The following is a 10,564-nucleotide window of genomic DNA, read 5'->3' on the forward strand; positions in this document are numbered from 1 at the left end:
CCAAGCTCACAACCAAACTTGTTGTTTTACGAGCTCACAACGAACTCGGTCGGTTTTCCCAGGCTCACCGACTAGAACCACCCCCGATTGTTTTCTCGGGATCACAATCGAACCCTTACACACGTTGATTTTAACTCGGCTCACCAACCAACCTCAATCCCCTTGATTCAATCCCCGATTGAACCAAATAAATACAAGTTGTAGAAAGAAAACAGAAAATGAGCTTCTCAAAAAGCAGATGAAAACAATATGAACAATAAATGAAGTTAAGAAGCCTCAAACGCTTTTAGATTGGAGATGAGGAATGGCTTCTTAAACTTCTGGTCTCCTCTTGAAAGAGTAGTCGACTTGAATGCAGGAGAAGGAGGCTTTAATTGCTGGGAAGATGTAGTTGGAAGCAGTAAATGCAGATCTTCCTCTTTTTCGTTGAAGAGCACGTTGCAGAGCTTGAATGCTTGATTAGTTGGAGTGAAATAGTTGTTCTCTTCTTAGCTACAGTCCTCTGTGGCTATTTAAGCCAACCCCCACGGAAACTAGCCGTTAGAGTGCTTTTTCTGCCCGTTCTGAACACTCTGCGCAGCCTGACAATATGACCGTTGGTGGGTTGGAGTCGACTCGCGCGATCAGGAGTCGACTCGGCTGTAGCGGGAGTCGACTCAAGCTTTTCCGGAGTCGACTCGGCAACTGTTCCAAATTTGAATTAAAGTTGCCTTCACGACTGGGAGTCGACTCGTCTTAACCTGGAGTCGACTCGTCAACTTCTGGAGCTGACTTGGCAATTTTGGAGTCGGCTCATCCACTGAAGTCCGTGGATCCAATTTTGAATTTTGTCCACTCGAGTCGACTCGACTGTCCTGGGAGTCGACTCGAATCTCAGAGCCCGAACTCCCGATCCTCTGTCTTTTGGCTCGTCCAGTCTTGGAGTCGACTCGAACTTCCTTGGAGTCGACTCGGCTCTCAGTTTCCGAAAGATGGTCTTCTGCCTTTTGACGTGAAGCTGTCTTGGAGTCGACTCGAGCTGTCTGGGAGTCGACTCGAATCTCAGAGGCAGTAACTTGGTTTTCTGTCTGTCTTGGGGTCGCGGTGTCTTGGAGTCGACTCGCGTATTGCGGGAGTCGACTCGAATCTCAGAGTCCATAAAATGGTCTCTGACTTTCTTTGTGTACCGCTAAGAGTCGACTCTTGCTTTCTTTGGAGTCGACCTGTCAACCATCGGAGTCGACTCGCGTTCTACTGGAGTCGACTCGAATCTCAGACCCGAAAACTGCTCTCTGACTTTTCTGCCTGTGACTGCTTGGAGTCGACTCTTACTTCCCTGGAGTCGACTTGGTGAACATTGGAGTCGACTCGCGCACTTCAGGAGTCGACTCGTTGACAGGTTCTGAGTTGATCCTTTCTGTTCTTCTGTCTGTTCTCAGTCGGAGTCGACTCGTACTCATCTGGAGTCGACTCGAGCTCGTGCCAGTGAACTTGATATGCTTGGAGTCGACTCGTGATACTCGGAAGTCGACTCGAGTCTCAGACATTGGTTCAAACAGACTCCTTAACTTATCCAACAATTATGAACCAAGTCTTGGGACACTTAGACAGGATTTTCACTGAAACACTCAATTGAATTCATTAGTAATTAAAAGATATACTCAAATGCTTTGAGCTCATCAAAATCAAATGGGGTTTTAATCAATCACTCCACAAAAACAACATAAGAAAAACCGAACCATTAAAAACACGAAAGGCAAGATCATAAAAAAATGTAAAAGAAACAAAAACTGGTATGATATTTATGAAAATGAGAAGTTATTATAAGCATGACAAAAATAACTCATTCAATCTTGTCCCAGCATCATTGACATTAAAAAAACATTCAATATTTACAAAAAGCTGAACATAAGGAATTAATCTTTACAAGTTATCTGTTCATTCATCTAATAACAGCAATTTTCAAAAAGCATTTAATTTTTACAAAGACAAGGAATACAAGTCAAATCATCCAAATTTACATATGGAATACTATCTGCTTCACATAGAACAAATGTCAATATACATGATCGCCTCTGATGCTAGGAAAGCATGGTACTTCTTAGCAAGCCTTTTGACCAGCTTCTTGATTGCACACTGGAAATAAGTCACAACCATGAAGCAACACCACTTTCCACCACTTTCCATTTTTCCTTGCAGATGAACAATGATTGTAGTAATGAATAACATAGTAGCCAGTATTAAAATCCATGAACTTTACAGAGTCCCAACCCATCAACCCTCAAAATTACAACAGCTTATTTTTCAACAAAGCTTATTTTAAGATTACAACAGAGCTGGCAAATGGGTTTATTTTAGACATCAAAGGTCTAAAATCCATGAGCTTATTTTAAGATTACAACAGAGCTGACAAAGAAAGTTGCAAACAGAGCTGACAAAGAAAGTTGCAAACATAGCTTATTTTAGACATCAAAGGTCTAAAATCCTTCCACTTGAGTTGCAAGCAAGTTGGGCTGCAAATGGGTCTATAATAATCTCTGATTCAAGCGAGTTGCAAACAGAGCTTAAACAGACCATGATTGAGCAGACCATGATTGAACAACTGCTTCCCTTAAACAGAGCTTAACAATAATAACAGAGCTTAACAAATGGGTTTAAGATTGAACAATAACGCTTGCAATACAACTCGAGTTGCATCAAGAATAATTCCAACATATTAAAAATTAAAATGGGAGGGGGGCGCCGACGGATCCACCTGTTCTTTTTCCATTTTATTTCAGAGGCTGATTTTTTTTCAATCCAAAATATTATGTAAAGGAATCGATAAGAAGTCTTCCAATTAAAACAGGGGAATGCATTTATAAAGTTACTATAGTCCTATGGCAGTTTCCCCCAAGCCTGCTGCATTATATAAAGCAGAGACAGGCTTATTCACAATGCAAACAAAAACGATTGAAACTATTGCACAGTATTGTAAAACCACTCCCTTCTTAACTATGCCAGATAATGACTAGATGAAGATGAACACAAAGAGATGCAAACACAGGCGGAGATGAACACAGGCGCCGACGGGGAAGAACCAGTTTAGGGGTTAGGGTTTACCTCCGGGAAGAACCAGTTTAGGGTTTTGAAAACCCTAGCCGACGAGCAAGAAAGAGGGGGGCGCCGACGGGGTGATGTAGCCACAAGTTTGATCCCGGGTGAGAAGGAGATGAACACAGGCGCCAAGCAAAAAAATAATGAAACCCTCGGTAGGTTAGGGTTTACCTCCGGGAAGCCCAGTTGTGGGTTCTGAAAACTCTAGCCGACGAGCAAGAAGGAGGGGGGCGTCGACGAGGTGATGTAGCCGCGATCGGGAGGCGTGATGTAGCCGGAGAGGAGAGGGAGAGGCCGGAGGTGGAGGAGAGGAGAGGCCGGAGGTGGAGGTGGAGGAGAGGAGAGGCCGGAGGTGGAGGAGAGGAGAGGAGATGGGAAGCCGGAGGGGAGGTGGAGGAGAGGAGAGGAGGCGTGATGTAGTCGGCAAGGGGGAGCCGGAGAGGAGAGGCCGCAGGCGGAGGAGACGAGAGGAGATGGGAAGCCGCCCAAATCCCTAACTCGGGACTCACTAAGAAGTCGGTCTGCAAGCCAAATTTCATATTAAACTATTTCTAACCTATAAGGTTGTGGGCTAAGTCGGTTTGCAACCCAAATTTCATATCAAGCTATTTTTTATCTATAAAGCTGATTGGATGAAGGAAAAAATAATTTTGAACTATAAAGCATGGTAAAAAAATTCCAGACCTTCTTCCAAAATCCAATCCCATTGCAGGAAAGTTGCAATAGGGGTGCAAATGGGTCATGGGCGACACCATGAGATTTGAAAATGAGAAGGAATTTGAGTTTTCTGGAGAAAAATTGAAATTTGGGTTATCGAAGAAATTTGGGCGGAACGGCGGGCACACTTTGTTTCATTTTAGATTTTCCTCCTTTTATCTTTTTTTTAAAATTTAGATTTACTCAAAAATAATATTTTTAATATTTTTGGAATTAAAAATTAAATTTGGTGACGGAAATTTTTGTTAATAACCTGTCACCGCCAAAAATAATTTTTAAAAATTTATAAATACTTGGGTTACGATATTTGTGACGGCTGCATTTGTCACTGTCTGGTTGCAGTTTTGGTTATCATATTGCTGACAGATACCCCTGTCACGATGATGGTCACTAAGTTCTGGCGCCCATCCTACCCGCGCATTCTGTGACCGGTCTGTCACTAATCGGTCACTAAGTTAACACCACGGTGACCAAATTTCTGTCGGTCACTAATCCGTCACAAATAGTGACTGATAACGGTCCGTCACGAATTTTCCGTCACTATACGCGCATTTTCTGGTAGTGTCTGGGTGTCATACAAAAAGTTTGTTTTAGAGCATTGGTTTGTTGATATTTTAGGCTAAATTGAATAGTCGAAGTAACATAGGCTTTATCTGGACATCTTAAGTAATTGACATAGGTAACTGAACATCCTTGTCATGGGCTTTCTCAGTTCAATCATAAAGCATAAGGTAAAGAAGCCAAGAAGGTTCTTTACCTTCAAATACGATTCAAACATCAGCACGCGTCCCAACAAAATTTTACCCTCGAATCAGAGGGCCGATTTGAATTTGCTCGCCTTGTTTTGAAAATTTGGACGAGTAACGAATAGAAACATCTCAAGATTTGAAGCATTTGTTACTGGTCTAGTGTAGCAGATTTATTGGGAAACGAGGATGGATGGAGATGGATGTTGAAGGAACGTTTAAGAACCATGGAACCGTGGCGGTTCTTCGAACAAACTTCAGATGTTTTTTTTATATAGTATTGCGGATCAAAGAGAAAACATAAAATCTGGACTTCTGGAGTGGATCTCAAATACAGATAAATCTATCTAGCCTGGCAACTAAAAAGCCAAAAATAAGCGCCGATAATACCAAAAGAAAATAGAGCTCGAGAATCTTATTGTCGGCGATGGAAATGACGCCCCGAGCGGCGGCGAACAAGATTAGTAAATTAATAAATCAGGAAGAAGGAGGAGAGGAGGGGGATGGGGCAATACTTCTTTCTCGGACGGAGGGGGAGGTGGTCGGCCGATCAGCGCAGCAGAGGAGGGAGGAGGAGAGGAGGTCGTTCAGCGCCGGAGAGGAGGGGAATAGGTCGGAATCTCTTCCTTGGGCGGAAGAGGATGGGGTCGGCTGGTCGGCACTGCAGAGGAGCTAGGGAGGAGGAGAGGATCGAGGTTGCACCGCAGAGGAGGGAGGAGGAGAGGAGATCGCTCGGCGCCGGAGAGGAAGGAGGAGGAGAAGATAAGGGTCGACGCCGGAGAGGAGGGAGGAGGGGACAAGAGTTGGCTAGCTATTAGAGCTTGATATCGATCGAGGATGGAAGGGGCGCGACCGCTGATTTTGTTAGGAATTGGGTTTTCGACGACGTGAATTAGCATCGTTTTAGGCCAGGAGTATAACGACATTAATTAGCGTCGTATCTTTTCGATGCTTTAAAGATACGACGCTTTTTTTAGTGCCAGACCGACATTTGCAAACAAATAGTTCTATAGTAAATGGTGCAAACAAATATATATATATGAAATTTTCAAAACAAACACATTGGGCATTCGACAAATGTGCATAAGATGTTTAGTAAATATGTATTATTAGCTTCATACTTAGATCTAGAGGTAAAATCTAAGAAGGATCTCTAAATATGTATTTTTTACAACAAAAAATGAATTCATTTTTTCTTGCTAGATCAAAAATTATATAGATGTTTTACAAAAAAAACACTAAATATTAATATTTGGGCACCATCGTTGCATCTTCAAGGTTAATCATGAAAAATTGTATTCCATTATTTTTCTTGGATTTTTTCACTTAATCCGGTAACATTAGGCTGTGTTTAATTTGGGGCAAGAAAAAGGATCAACTATTTCACAAGATACTCTTAGTTCATTGTAACTAAATTTTTGAAACAACCCTAGGTTAAGGAGTTTTTTCTCTATGGAAATATAAGCCGAAGAAAATATAAGGTCTTGCATTTTTTCATACGACAATATTTATGCATGCCCTACGTATTTGTATTCCTAAAGCTAATTTCTTTAATTTTTAAATTTTTTTCCAATATTTTATGATTGTCTGCATGCATATGTGTCAGTGAGTGTGCGCACAAATGTGCATGGGGAGAGAATTTAAAAGGAAGGCAACAGGTTATGTTAATGGATAGAAAATATTGGTCTTCGTCATGTCATATACGTTAAAAATGTTGGGCCTGCTATCCCGATTTTTGACATTCCTGAACAACAAGAATTTAAAACATAATCAACTTTGACGCCTCTAAACTATGCATCAAATTAAAGCTATTTCATCGCTCTATTATAATCTTTCATTTTGGAACCACCTGTTGCACAAGTGTGATAGGACAAGGGTTCGGTCCAACCTGATGAAGTTTGGGTCCTTGCATCACACGTCGAGATGTATGAAAGCACAGTTTTTGATGTCCAATGTTCCCACTCGTAGTTCCCATAGCACTGTCTTCTCCTGTTGTTCCCTCGATACCTATATTCAACATATCAAGTTCATCAAGCGACCTTCGGTTTCTTAATCATCTGATGATGAAATGTCTAGATTAGCATGAGTGGGCTTGTGGAATTCCTCATTAACTCATTGACGAAGTCTTGAGCATAACTTCCAAAGACTAGATTGTTCAATGTTGGACCGGTCGAGCTGGGCATGCACGCCCACAAATGTTTGAATCGTCGATGATCGGTGCGCGTGGGAAGGTGACCGAGGAGGTAGCTGAGACCACTTGTTATTACCGCATTCGATGAGCGTATTGGACAACAACATGGATTGAGGGACTTGCAATACAAGACATGAAAGTCTAGCTTGCATGTCCGATTTCTAGAGGGTATGGCTAATTGAATACTTTATGCCACATCCTTAATAATTAGAATGGTATAGGATTCGAAGCAATAGAGTTAGTGGATATCGGTTCCTTTGCTTAGTTCAAATGGTAGAACAAATCCAACTTTAATAAGATACTCCATTACTCCTTAAAAAAGTGGTCCATTTGATCATGCATTTGAGAGATTCTCACACATCATATAAGAATCCTATAGAATTACATATTGGCACTTGTGAATGTAGACTGGAACCACATCTTGCACCACAACCACCCCATTCTTTCATAGAAGCATGTCATGATTTACTCTGTCCTCAACTTAGGGTCCCTGGCTCCATGGCATTTGATTTTGATTCCACGATGTCGCAGCTTAATCATGATCATAAAGGGGGAGTTAAAAGATGGAGGGATGATACAAAAGCTCAGCACCGTACAATCATCAGCTCCATTTAGCCATGCAAGGCCCCATGCCCCCATCCATCATTCTGATACATCAAGGAGAGGACTCCTTTGCTGTAACGTTTATGTTGACTTACCCCGTAAAGCCTGGCAGGCTCCCAGGGCCAAGAAAAAGGAGCTTAGACCCCACATCTAAGAGGGTTTTTTGACTTTTAACAAATGGTTCTCTACTTTCATAAGCACAGTTTATGAAAGCAGAGTTTTTGAGATGTACATCGCAAGTGGGCCGCTTATCATGCATGATCCAAGGGCTCATGCTGCATTGGACCATCGATCAAATGGTCCCATATATAAGCGCATATCCCTTACTTAAAGCACTACCTGCCCATTTCTTAAATAGTAAGTTTTGCTTTGGAATGTTCCTGACGAATCACTCGCAAAAGGACTTCAAACTCACTATTTTATTGTCATTAACAGCTGCATCACCGAGAAGCTCGGTAGCTTAAAGCGCTACTTGCCACTATTTTGCGTTATTATATGTTGCTTTGAATTTTCCTTTGTTAATCTTTTGCCAAAGAAAGATGCTCGTGGTAGACAAAGAACCCAGTTCCCAGCTTGTAAGCGACCAGCGACCTTTATCCTCGAAGGCCACATTAAGCGTGACCACATTAAGGTTGCAATGACGCAATGAGTGCTTGAACCTGACAAGTGAGAGTAGAGTTCGAGTGATAAGATTATGATTGGCTATCTTAAAATTTTGTCTTTTTTCTGACATATTACGCCGCACTTTGTAGATTCTTAAAATTCTGGTAGCAGGGATTCTTAAAATTCTTAAAATTATGTTTATATACCCTGTTCCCTACTCAGGTGAGCCAATCCGTCATTTTCCTCTTAAATCCAAAGAATCACTTGGTATAAAGACATCTAAGTATCATTTGTCATACAAATTTGCTCTGTGGCGCCTATTAAGTGTACACAACTTTAGAGGGTCTACCACCGCAGGCTTGGCACCTCATCACTTACCAACCTTTTCCAGTGTATCACATTAAATCCTGACACCAGTCTCCATGTATGTCATGGCAGGAGAATCTTATTTATGTGCCTATAAGCTCTCTCTCTCTCTCACACACACACACACTGTCACGCCCCCGCCTGCACGGAGCACGTGAGGCACCCAGTGCCCACATGGGGGCCACATGAGGGGGGAAACACGGGCCTTCCCTGCCAGATATTGTCCAGTTCCGGGGCTTCACGCAAGCATCATTCATCCCTCTCCGGTTTTATTTTCCACCCAAAATACATCTGCAGGATTTGGAGACACCCACCTTATATACCCAGGCTTTGGAACAAGTCTTTCCGATGTGGGACTATTGGACTTCACACCCTTCCCACCATAGGACAAGAGCCGTCCTCAGCTCTGATACCAAATCTATCACGCTCCAAACCCACCACCCGGGTCGACCACGTGACACAGCCACATAATCCCTAAAGTAAAATCCTAGAGATCAAGTAAGGCCTAAAAAGGTACAATATTCACAAAAATGCCAAAAATCAACTATTAATGTATTTAAATCAAACCAACTAAAATGTACTGATTGATTATATAATTTCAAATATCCATAAGAAAAAGATAAATTAACTTCTAACTATCTAGCAGTCTGACTCCAGATCGATCTCACTTCTCGTCCCACCCGACGGATTCTACAAATCCAATACCTCTGAAAACAAAAATAAGTATAGTATGAGCTTTTCCAGCCTGGTAAGAATCCTTACATCTGAGCACCTCTATTTACGCATATATTTGATTTATCATTGGATATATTTTATCAGTATGTTATTATTAGTTTTATGAGCTGGTATGACACATATGAGGTGTGCATCTTGTTTGCTGTGGAAATATTGAAATAATTAAATTGGGAAGAATAATCATATCTTTGAGAATATATGAAAATATGTGATGTGATTGAAATTTGACTAAACATGTAAAATTAGACATGTAAAATGGGTTGGACTAGCCTCATCATGAGATAGCCTCTACGAGCTTATGCGTAGGATAGCTGCCACGAGCTGATGCGTGGGATAACCTCCACGGGCTTACGCGTAGGATAGCCTCTACGAGCTTATGCGTAGGATAGCCTCCACGGACTTACGCGTGGGATAGCTGCCACGAGCTTATACGTGGGATTTGTGCAGTCTTGGACTGGGTCATGATCTTAGTTAATCCAAAGTCAGAAGTGAAAAACTTAAAATTTGGGAATCAGATTAATACGAAAGTGAATAACATAATATGTACAAAGCTATTTATGTATATGTACTGGTTTATATATACTTGTTGTTTATTGAGCCTTTCAAATGATGAAATAACACTTATTTGTTGTTTGGATTATTTTCTTATTATTACTGGTGTGGCTATTGGGATTCTTACTGGACTGGAAAAACTCATACTACACTTATTTTTGTTTTCAGAGGCATTGGATTTGTAGAATCCATCGGGTGGGATGAGAAGTGAGATCTATCTGGAGTTAGCTGCTAGATAGTTAGAAGTTAATTTATCTTTTACTTATGGACATTTGAAATTATGTAATCAATCAGTACATTTTAACTGGTTTGATTTAAATACATTAATCGTTGATTTTTGGCATTTTTGTGAATATTGTACCTTTTTAGGCCTTACATGATCTCTAGGGTTTTACTTTAGGGATTATGTGGCCGTGTCACGTGGTCGACCCGGATGGTGGGTTTGGGGTGTGATAGATTTGGTATCAGGTGTGAGGCCCAATAGTCCCACATCGGAAAGACTCGTTCTAGAGCCTGAGCATATGAGACGGGTGTCTCCAAATCCTGCAGACGCGTTTTGGATAGAAAACAAAACCGGGAAGGGGTGAAGGACGCTTGCGTGAAGCCTCGGAACCGGACAATATCTGGCAGGGGAGGCTCGTGTTTTCCCCCTCATGTGGCCCCCATGTGGACACTGAATGCCTCACGTGCTCCGCGCAGGTGGGGGCGTGACAGTGTGTGTGAGAGAGAGAGAGAGAGCGCTTCTCGCCTTCACCATAAAAATAGCGCTTGATCAGGTTGTCAGTGTCATAGATGATGTATCCAGAGAAAATGATTGCTGCCAACCCGCCATATATCATAACGGAGATCTTTCCCAGTGGGAATAGGACCTATAAGAGACAGATATATCTCCACTTGTAAAAATGTGTACAGACATGAAAGTCTAGCTTGGATGTCCGATTTCTAGAAGGTATGGCTAATTGAATACCTTATGCCA

This window comes from Phoenix dactylifera, chromosome 16 (assembly GCF_009389715.1).
Source record: "Phoenix dactylifera cultivar Barhee BC4 chromosome 16, palm_55x_up_171113_PBpolish2nd_filt_p, whole genome shotgun sequence".
NCBI classification, from domain to species: Eukaryota; Viridiplantae; Streptophyta; class Magnoliopsida; order Arecales; family Arecaceae; genus Phoenix; species Phoenix dactylifera.